This window comes from Pecten maximus, chromosome 17 (assembly GCF_902652985.1).
Source record: "Pecten maximus chromosome 17, xPecMax1.1, whole genome shotgun sequence".
NCBI lineage: Eukaryota > Metazoa > Mollusca > Bivalvia > Pectinida > Pectinidae > Pecten > Pecten maximus.
The window spans coordinates 5,306,909-5,316,157 of NC_047031.1; the positions used below are offsets into that span (position 1 = coordinate 5,306,909).

The following is a 9,249-nucleotide window of genomic DNA, read 5'->3' on the forward strand; positions in this document are numbered from 1 at the left end:
AGCCTTGGGCTGGGGTTGATAAATAGATTTATCAACCAAAGAAAAGACAATATTAACCGAGGATGTAGTCTTATTATCTTATTATAAATCCGGCAATGTAATTACATTCATTAACTCGTCGTGCTGTTGACTTGATGGTAGGTAATCGAACTATTGTAAAGGTCTCCAAATTGACCATTGGTCATACTGACACGTTTATAAGACACTTGTTTATATATTCAATGTATATGTGTGGATAATTGACGTCACCGATACAAAATATTTCAAATCACAGTTATCTAAAGTTGTTTTAGAAATATTTAACGATGATTCGTGTATTGTTGCAGGATATACAACGAGGAAGAGGATATTTTGCAATTAAATTAATAACGAAGGTCAATAATACACGGTTTTAAACCAATCAAAACTGGCGTTGCATAGCAAACATGGTAGAATTACAAATAAATGAACCTGTTGAAACATAATTTTGGATGGAAGATGACGTCATACCCTATGGTGGGTATTTACATGTAGATCATGTATAAACTTTATCCATTTTAAAACAATTCCGAAACAAATGATATCAGACTTGCCAATAACCCCTGTTACCCAGAATAGATCGCGCGTGGATTATAGCGATAATTCTGGAATTTGACCTTTCTATAACGAATACATATTTAGGACCCAGTAAATGTACAATATCGTATCATACTCACAGGCGCTTGCACAGAAAATGTAATTTTCATTTTTTCGTTTTTTTTTTTGTTTTTTTGTTTTGTTTTTTTGTTTGTTTTTGTTTGTTTGTTGATATAACAGTGCAAGTACTTAACAGATTACACATACCACTGTTATAAATAAAAAAAATAATGAAAATCACATTTTCTATGCAAGCGCCTGTGATCATACTCTGGACACCAGTCGGAAGGGGCGGACCCTTAAGTTGACAAACGCGTGATCTTGTAACTTTATATATCATCCTGAAAGTTGACCCCCTCCTCCTTTTAACCCTTTCTATAATATCCGACCCCAGTTTTTCTCCAACCATGTTCTGCACTTCCATGAGAAGAGCGTTTGCATCGTTGCTATGCCATTATCGATTTATTGTCGTGACGTAATCATTTGTCCATTTATTTAAGGTTGGACGAGATAACTAATTTGAATAGATCCGATCGCGAAATGCATACGAAGCGGTTTGTGAAAAGAGAAGCGGTTTGAGTAAAAAAAAATAATTAAAAATTGAGTAATGACTGCACTTCTAGATCTGTTTTCGATTTTTGTATCGATAGAGTATTGCATTTCTTGGTCGACATTTTATTACGAAATATCGTTAACGATCGCTTGCAAAATCGACAAATAGTAGTCGTTAGTACATGATGTCATCATAATGTGCGCTTCACTTTTTCTGTCGATAAGTTTATAGACACAGACTACCTGACTGACACAATGTATTGCAACCCGAATGAAATAATTTGTTGTAAAATGAATACTTTTTTTTGTAATATTCTAAAATAGATATGAAAAAAATTTAATTCCGACCACGACGAGACTCGAACTCGCAATCTTCCGATTCGAAGTCGGACGCCTTATCCATTAGGCCACGCGGTCTGTTAACGAATTCATGCTAAAACGCTCACGACACAGGGGCTCGGTTTCAGGTTTCAGGTTTTGAATAACAATCAAGAAATATCTTTAAAAAAGATAAACGGCATAGTTTTAATACTGGTGGTTATAATGTAAAACTGCTGGTAAAATAAATCAACGAACTAATGTGTTTCAGCACGGATAACAAAGTTATATCAGTTTTGGACGGTGATATATAATAAGACTGCATTTGAATCAGGAATATAATTTTATTAATGTGTCATTTAAAAAGATACATCAGCTTGCATTCAATCTTAACTTTGTTCTGTTTTTAATTGCACATACTTCATCTTGACCAGTAACACCACCTGTCGCGTCATATCCGGGGCCAAAAGAACATTATACGGCTGTAACGGTTGCGTGCCTACAGTCCGTTACCAAGTTCCATCTTGGACCCAATATATATCTAACTGTTGTAAGAAAACATAAACATTGCCGACAATATATACAAAACAATGGCTAGTCTACCTGACTTCAATATATATGTAACAATTACCTAATTTACGCCTGGTAAATATCTAACACTATGATAGCCTGAATACAACCTATTACCTAGATAAACCAACTGTATCACAATGTACCTACACCCGTACACCCTGTACCGCAACACTAGGTGATCACGACAACTTGACCGCGACACACGTACACCGTGACTGCGTACACCCTATACCGCAACACTATGTGATCACGACAACTTGACCGCGACACACGTACACCGTGACTGCGTACCTTTACCGAGACACCCTTTGACCAAGTCACCCGTTTACCAAAACACGGCAAACACTTGTCTCGGTACCTGTCACAGTCACCGTAACACAGTACGTCGCCCTGTACTGTGATACCCTGTAACGATATGTGATACTGGTACAACAGTGCAACCCTAACTTATGCAGCTAGGCCCAAACTTATTCAGCTCGGTCACTGTTTACCTTTATTTACCTTTTTGTAACGCTGAGTTTTCCTTCATCCGAGCAAGCTGGAGAACAACCGAACAACTGAACTTGCCCGTCTGATGGAGCCTCTATTTATACCCTCGGCCAGGATGGAATCAACCAATCAGAATCGCTCTTACAAACACATACATATTCAAGGACTTGAGCAAGACTATACAGCTACAGATCGTTTATTAATCACAATATTTACATTCATTCGTTTCATTACCCACGCCTCTGATTCAATGCGTCCCGCATTGCACATTAATCAAAACATCAATTTTTTTTTTTTTTTTTTTTTTTTCATATACTTCAAATGTAAACATCAGAAACAAAAATAGTTTATGTACTGTCTTAATCGAACCATTCCTCTTCTTCAACTCTCACCACCGACTTCCCATTCTCCATATACGTGGATGTTGTCTTTACGGTTCGTCTGTGACTGAAAAGGTTCGTTTGTACGGCCGCGTCCACAAAAGTTTTAATGTTACCCAACTGGGTCCCGAACTCCCTGGTCTGCACCTCCTGCTCCCGTGCACTACCTGTGACGGATGTAGCAGCACTATCTGAGACACGTTCAGAGTTCTTATGAATGCTTGGCTGTCTTGGTGTATATACCGGCTGTGGGCGGCACGGCTTTCTGATAGTGACCATCTCACCTTGCTTTGATATCTTGGATGGAGGTTCAGGTTCATCTTCAGACACATACCCCAGTATGTCTAGCACACTCCCTGGATCCTGTTCATCCAGTTCATTGCATATTGGATGTTTCCTTTCCACATGTCTTTTCAGACATACATTCTTCTCTGTGACAAAGTTGCATTGGTCGCATTCAAACTTTTTCTTATCTCTTGCATTTGTACCGCACTTCACTAAATGAGCTGTCCATTCCTCATTAGAAGGGAGTCTCTCCGAGCACAGTGGACACACTAAACCTGGCTTCCTAGGAGTTGTCTTAACTTGAGGCATCTTCCTGCAACACATAAATGAACATAATCATTTTCTTTATGTTAAAGCACATAGTCAGTCATCCAGACTGGTCTTCTCCTGACACGACCTTTCGTGCTTTCTGGAAGATCTGGAATATAATCAACATCCAACTCTACTGTGTTACCGTCAGCTTCGATAACATCTGGAGTCTCACTTTCACCCTTCAGAATCTGTGCTTGACATCTGCGCATTCTATCAACGTGTATGACATGTTCCTTCTTAGTTTCATCACTGATAACTTTGTAGATAACATCAGACACCTTATCAATTATCCTGAATGGACCCTGCCAAAAACTCATCAACTTTGGCGTCCTACCAACTTTCCTTTGAGGGAAAAACACATAAACCAACTCTCCTTTCTCATAATGATCCCATTTCAGTTTCAGGTCATGATAGTGTTTTTGCCTTAACATTGCCCCTTCTAGGTTTTCTCTAGCCACCCTATGAGCGGTTACTAGTCTATCTCTAAGTTCCCAAGCCCATTGACTATGGAAGACTGGTTTGGATTCACTAGGGACATCATAAAACAAATCTACACGAGTTGAAACCTCTCTGCCTAGCATAAGCATATTTGGCGTAAACCCTGTGCTTTCCTGCTCAGTAGACCGGTATGCCATCATTACGTATGGCAAATGCTCATCCCAGTCATCCTGGCAGTCATGGACATACGCGCTAAGCATGCTTGCAAGAGTACGGTTGAATCTCTCGACCATACCATCCGATTTCGGGTGATATGGAGTAGTTCTTGTTTTCTTGATGCCAAGTAGCAGACACATTTCATGGAAGAGTCTGCTTTCATATTGTCGGCCCTGGTCAGAGTGAATAGTGTTTGGTACACCAAAACGGACAATAACCTCCTCCACGATCAGCTCAGCAACTGTAGAAGCTTCCATATTTGGCATGGCAAATGCTTCGGTCCACTTAGAGAAGTAGTCACTGACCACTAAAATGTATCTGTTACCGTTTCTTGATTCCGGTAAGGGTCCGAGTATGTCGGTAGCTAGTCTCTCCATAGGATATGCGGTAGGCTCTATTTGCATAGGTGCTCGCCGTTTCGCACATTCCTTCCTGCATGTACAATGTTTGCATCCTGCAATGTATTGACGTACGTCTCTTTGTAAGCCAGGCCAATAGAACCTCTGTCTCACACGGCTTAGAGTTTTGTGTACTCCCAAATGTCCACTAGTCCTCGAATCGTGACACATCTCCAGGATGTTTCGTCTCTCTCCGTATGGTATGACTACTTGACACTTTTTCTGCTTGGACTGGTTTACCCAACGCCTGCATAACAATCCATTCTCAATAGTTAATTGATCCCATTGGGCGACAAGTGACCTCACCACGGTGCTTCGACGCCTCACGGAATCCGAATTGGGCTTGATCCCATTTTTCACCCAATCGGCAACGAGTTTCACGTCACTATCAGCCAATTGCTGTTTCTGCAGTGCGTTTGTTTCATCCTCTTGTTTGTCAACCGCAATATTTGGTTTGTCATCTTTCTGGGCTGTTCGCACGAGAACTTGTTTTCCCTCCTGGTCGCGTTCCCAATCTTCATAGAATCCGCATTGGTGACACGGAATTCGGCTCATAGCGTCAGCGTTTTGATGTAGCTTTCCAGCTCTGTGCTGAATATCTAAGTCATATGTTGAAATGACCTCGAGCCAACGTGCTAATTGTCCTTCTGGCTCTTTAAATCTCATCAGCCACTTCAGCGCACTATGATCCGTTCGTACTAGGCACTTGTGTTTGTACAGGTATGGACGGTACTGATTAATACAGTATACCATTGCTAATAACTCCTTCCGTGTCACGCAGTATTTCCTCTCACTCTTGCTAAGTGCCCTACTACTGTAAGCTATAACATGTTCTTTACCATCAATGCACTGTGACAACACTCCACCAACAGCAAACTGACTTGCGTCTGTGTCCAAGATGAATGGTTTTGTGAAATCTGGATACGCTAGGATTGGTGCTGTGGTCAAGCATTTCTTAAGTCTGTCGAATGCATCTTGACACCCTTCTGTCCATGTGAAAGCTGTCCCTTTTTCCGTCAGCTGGTGTAAGGGTTTGGCTATCTCAGCAAACTTGTGAATGAAACGCCTATAATAACTACAGAGTCCTAGAAATGATCTGACATCCGTTTGTGTCACAGGAAGTGGCCAATCCCTTACTGCTTTTACCTTCTCTGGGTCTGTTGATATACCATCTGCTGAAACAATGTAACCGAGAAATAACACTTGTTTACGAAATAAATGGCATTTCTTCGCCTTGAGTTTCAATCCTGCCTTGGTCAATCTGTTGAAAACCTTTTCTAAATTAGCGATTGCTTCACCAAACGTTTTCCCTAGGACAATGACGTCATCAATGTACACCAAGCATATCTCCCAATTCAGCTGGGCCAGCACTGTCTCCATCAGCCGTTCAAATGTTGCCGGACTATTACAAAGCCCGAAAGGCATAACATTGAAATGGTAAAATCCGCTTCTGGTGACAAATGCCGTCTTTTGCTTATCAGTCTCGTCCATCTCCACTTGCCAGTATCCCGAAAACAAATCCAATGTCGAGAACCACTTTGCTCCCGACAGTCTGTCCAATGATTCACCAATTCGGGGCAAAGGGTACGCATCCTTGACTGTCACTTTATTTAAGGCACGGTAGTCCACACAGAACCTAAGACTTCCGTCCTTTTTCTGCACCAACACAACACCCGATGCCCATGGACTAGACGATGGCTCTATTATTCCTCTGTCGAGCATACTTTGCACTTGTTGATCCACTTCCTCTGCTGCGTGGTGGGGAAACCGTCGTGGAGGTTGTTTAATAGGCTTCGCATTCTGAGTATCTATTTTATGCTTGACCATGTCCGTTCGTCCCAAATCATCATCAGATTTAGCAAATAGATCCTGTGTCCTCAACAAAAGCTGTCTGACCTGTTTTGCCTGTTCCGGTGTAAGCTCCTCTTTAGCTTCTTCATAAAGCTGTACGAGATGGTCCGGTAACTCTTGATACTTTTGTCCAATTTCAGACTCATCATTGTCCAGTACCTTATCAACTGGGCTAATTCGTCCGACATGTGTATGACGGTACACTTTCACCGTTTGATCCGATGGGTTGAGTAGCCGTAAAGGAACCGTTTCACCTGCATTGACAATGGTCCTTGCAACCAGAGCCTGTCCTTTCTTCATGAACCTCTCACTTGACTCCATGATAAATGTGTCGTCTGGGAGTTGTTCGCTGTCTGGAACTTGTACAATTCCTTCACAAATTACCTCTGATCTCGGAGCTATACTTAGTGTTTCTTTCATGCTAACCCGGTAACATCCCAGTGTTCCCTGCCAAGTCAATGTGCTGTCCTTCTGACCAATCCTCATTTTCCCTTGAGCACAGTCGATAACACTTCTGCTTTCCTTCAGGAAGTCTAAGCCTATAATTCCATCTAGCTTCATATCAACTACTACTGCCATACACTCACAGCTGTAAGAGTCTATAGTTATCTGGAAGCGTCCTTTACCCACTGTAGCCATGGGCAAGTCATTGGCTCCAAGTATATCTCGTGTCATGGGCTGAAGCTTTACTTTCTGTTTACTATCAATGTCCCGGAATATCTGTTTTGACACCAATGACACAGTAGCGCCTGTATCTATCAGAAACTTCGCCTGGACTCCATTGATATCCAAGTGTACAAAAAGCCCCGACTCAGCACCACTGTATTCCTGTACACATTTTAAGTGTCTGGCGTTTGAGGTGTCATCGTTCGAATTCTTAGCCAAAGTTGCTAGATATTTGCGACATTTCCTCTTCATATGACCAAATTCCTTACAAAAGTAACACTGTACATTGTACCTTCCCTTTTGTGAGTCATCGGGAGTGCCGTCCGATTCCTTTGTTTGCTTCCTCGTTGTGTCTGTTTTACATGCTTTTAAGTCATGCATATCTTTCTCTAGTTTCTTGATAGATTTCTGTAACGACCCAAGCATACTAGTAAGGTTCTCTATAGCCTCATCTCCGTGATTGGGATTATGATCAGGGTCTACACCCGAGGCAGATCTAACATATTTCATTTCATCCCGTCTATCCCTTTCCACCTTACAGAACGACTCTATCTCGACAGCTAAACCAACAGCCTCATTCAGTGACTTTGGTCTGGACTGTTTTATTCTCAGTCGCATATCGCCATCGGGTAGGGCATCAATGAAATTATCCTTAGCCATCATCTCTACTACATCTCGAGAAACCGTAGGGTAAGCCAGATATGTCAGTCTTTTAATTCCTTCACCTAGTTCAGGAATTGTCTCTGATGGTCCCAATCTCTTCTGTTTCAACATCGAACGATATAGCTCTGTTTGGTTTTTCGGAGCAAATCGCGCCTCCAGTGCTGATGTTAACGAGGTATATTGACACGGTTTGTCTTTTGACATGTTACCTAATACAGTCTGTGCGTGACCCCTTAATGACGCTGCGAGATATAACCCTTTTTGTGACTCCGTCCAGTGGTTGATACTGCTACAAGCTTCAAAATGTGCCTGATAATCCAACCAAGAACCCGTTCCATCGTATGTCGCTGGCTTCATGTAATTAGTCATGGGTTTCGGTCTAATCTCAGCTTCGTCACGTATTTCCTTTTCATGGTCAATTGTTTTCCGTCTCCGTATGGTAACACCGTCGTCGATATTATTTCTGTCCGTGCGAGGGTTATCATGTGTGGACCCCTGTTGACTGGAGTACGAATCCCCGTAGTCCTCGTATTTTGTACTCCGTGACCCCAGTCCAACGTCATCATGGGCGCGTGTGTTACTGGTATCATCATCAAACCTAACCGAAGGCCGCGGACCCATATACATAGTATCCCTAGTGTTTTTGTAACCAACACTTTTACCAGACGGCCACGTAGAATCCAAACCAGAATCCCTAGGTCCACTACCTTTCACCTGCTTATGTTTACTAGACAGAGGAGTTGACTGTAACTTTAACCTAATGCTAGTGTCCTTTAATGCAGCTATCCTCGCATCTAAATCGGCGATCTCTCCGGTTAAATCAATGTTATCCATTTTGAGATATATAAATGAAATATCGCTACCACAATAAACAGATTATACCTACGTACTTGTACTGAATAACGTAACTAACTTACTACGAAAACTATACCAAACATGTAGAAATTAAAATAACACAAAACAATATTCTGACAACAGTGACTGGATCCCACTACGCTGCCACCAATTTATGTAACGGTTGCGTGCCTACAGTCCGTTACCAAGTTCCATCTTGGACCCAATATATATCTAACTGTTGTAAGAAAACATAAACATTGCCGACAATATATACAAAACAATGGCTAGTCTACCTGACTTCAATATATATGTAACAATTACCTAATTTACGCCTGGTAAATATCTAACACTATGATAGCCTGAATACAACCTATTACCTAGATAAACCAACTGTATCACAATGTACCTACACCCGTACACCCTGTACCGCAACACTAGGTGATCACGACAACTTGACCGCGACACACGTACACCGTGACTGCGTACACCCTATACCGCAACACTATGTGATCACGACAACTTGACCGCGACACACGTACACCGTGACTGCGTACCTTTACCGAGACACCCTTTGACCAAGTCACCCGTTTACCAAAACACGGCAAACACTTGTCTCGGTACCTGTCACAGTCACCGTAACACAGTACGTCGCCCTG

General features: G+C 41.9%; 1 non-coding gene across 1 annotated transcript; it reads right to left on the reverse strand.

Moving 5' to 3' along the window:
* Nucleotides 1-1,511: 1,511 nt before the first annotated feature.
* On the reverse strand, nt 1,512-1,584 carry Trnar-ucg. Its single transcript has one exon. It is a non-coding gene; the product is annotated as a tRNA-Arg (tRNA).
* Between the last annotated feature and the right edge of the window lie 7,665 nt (nt 1,585-9,249).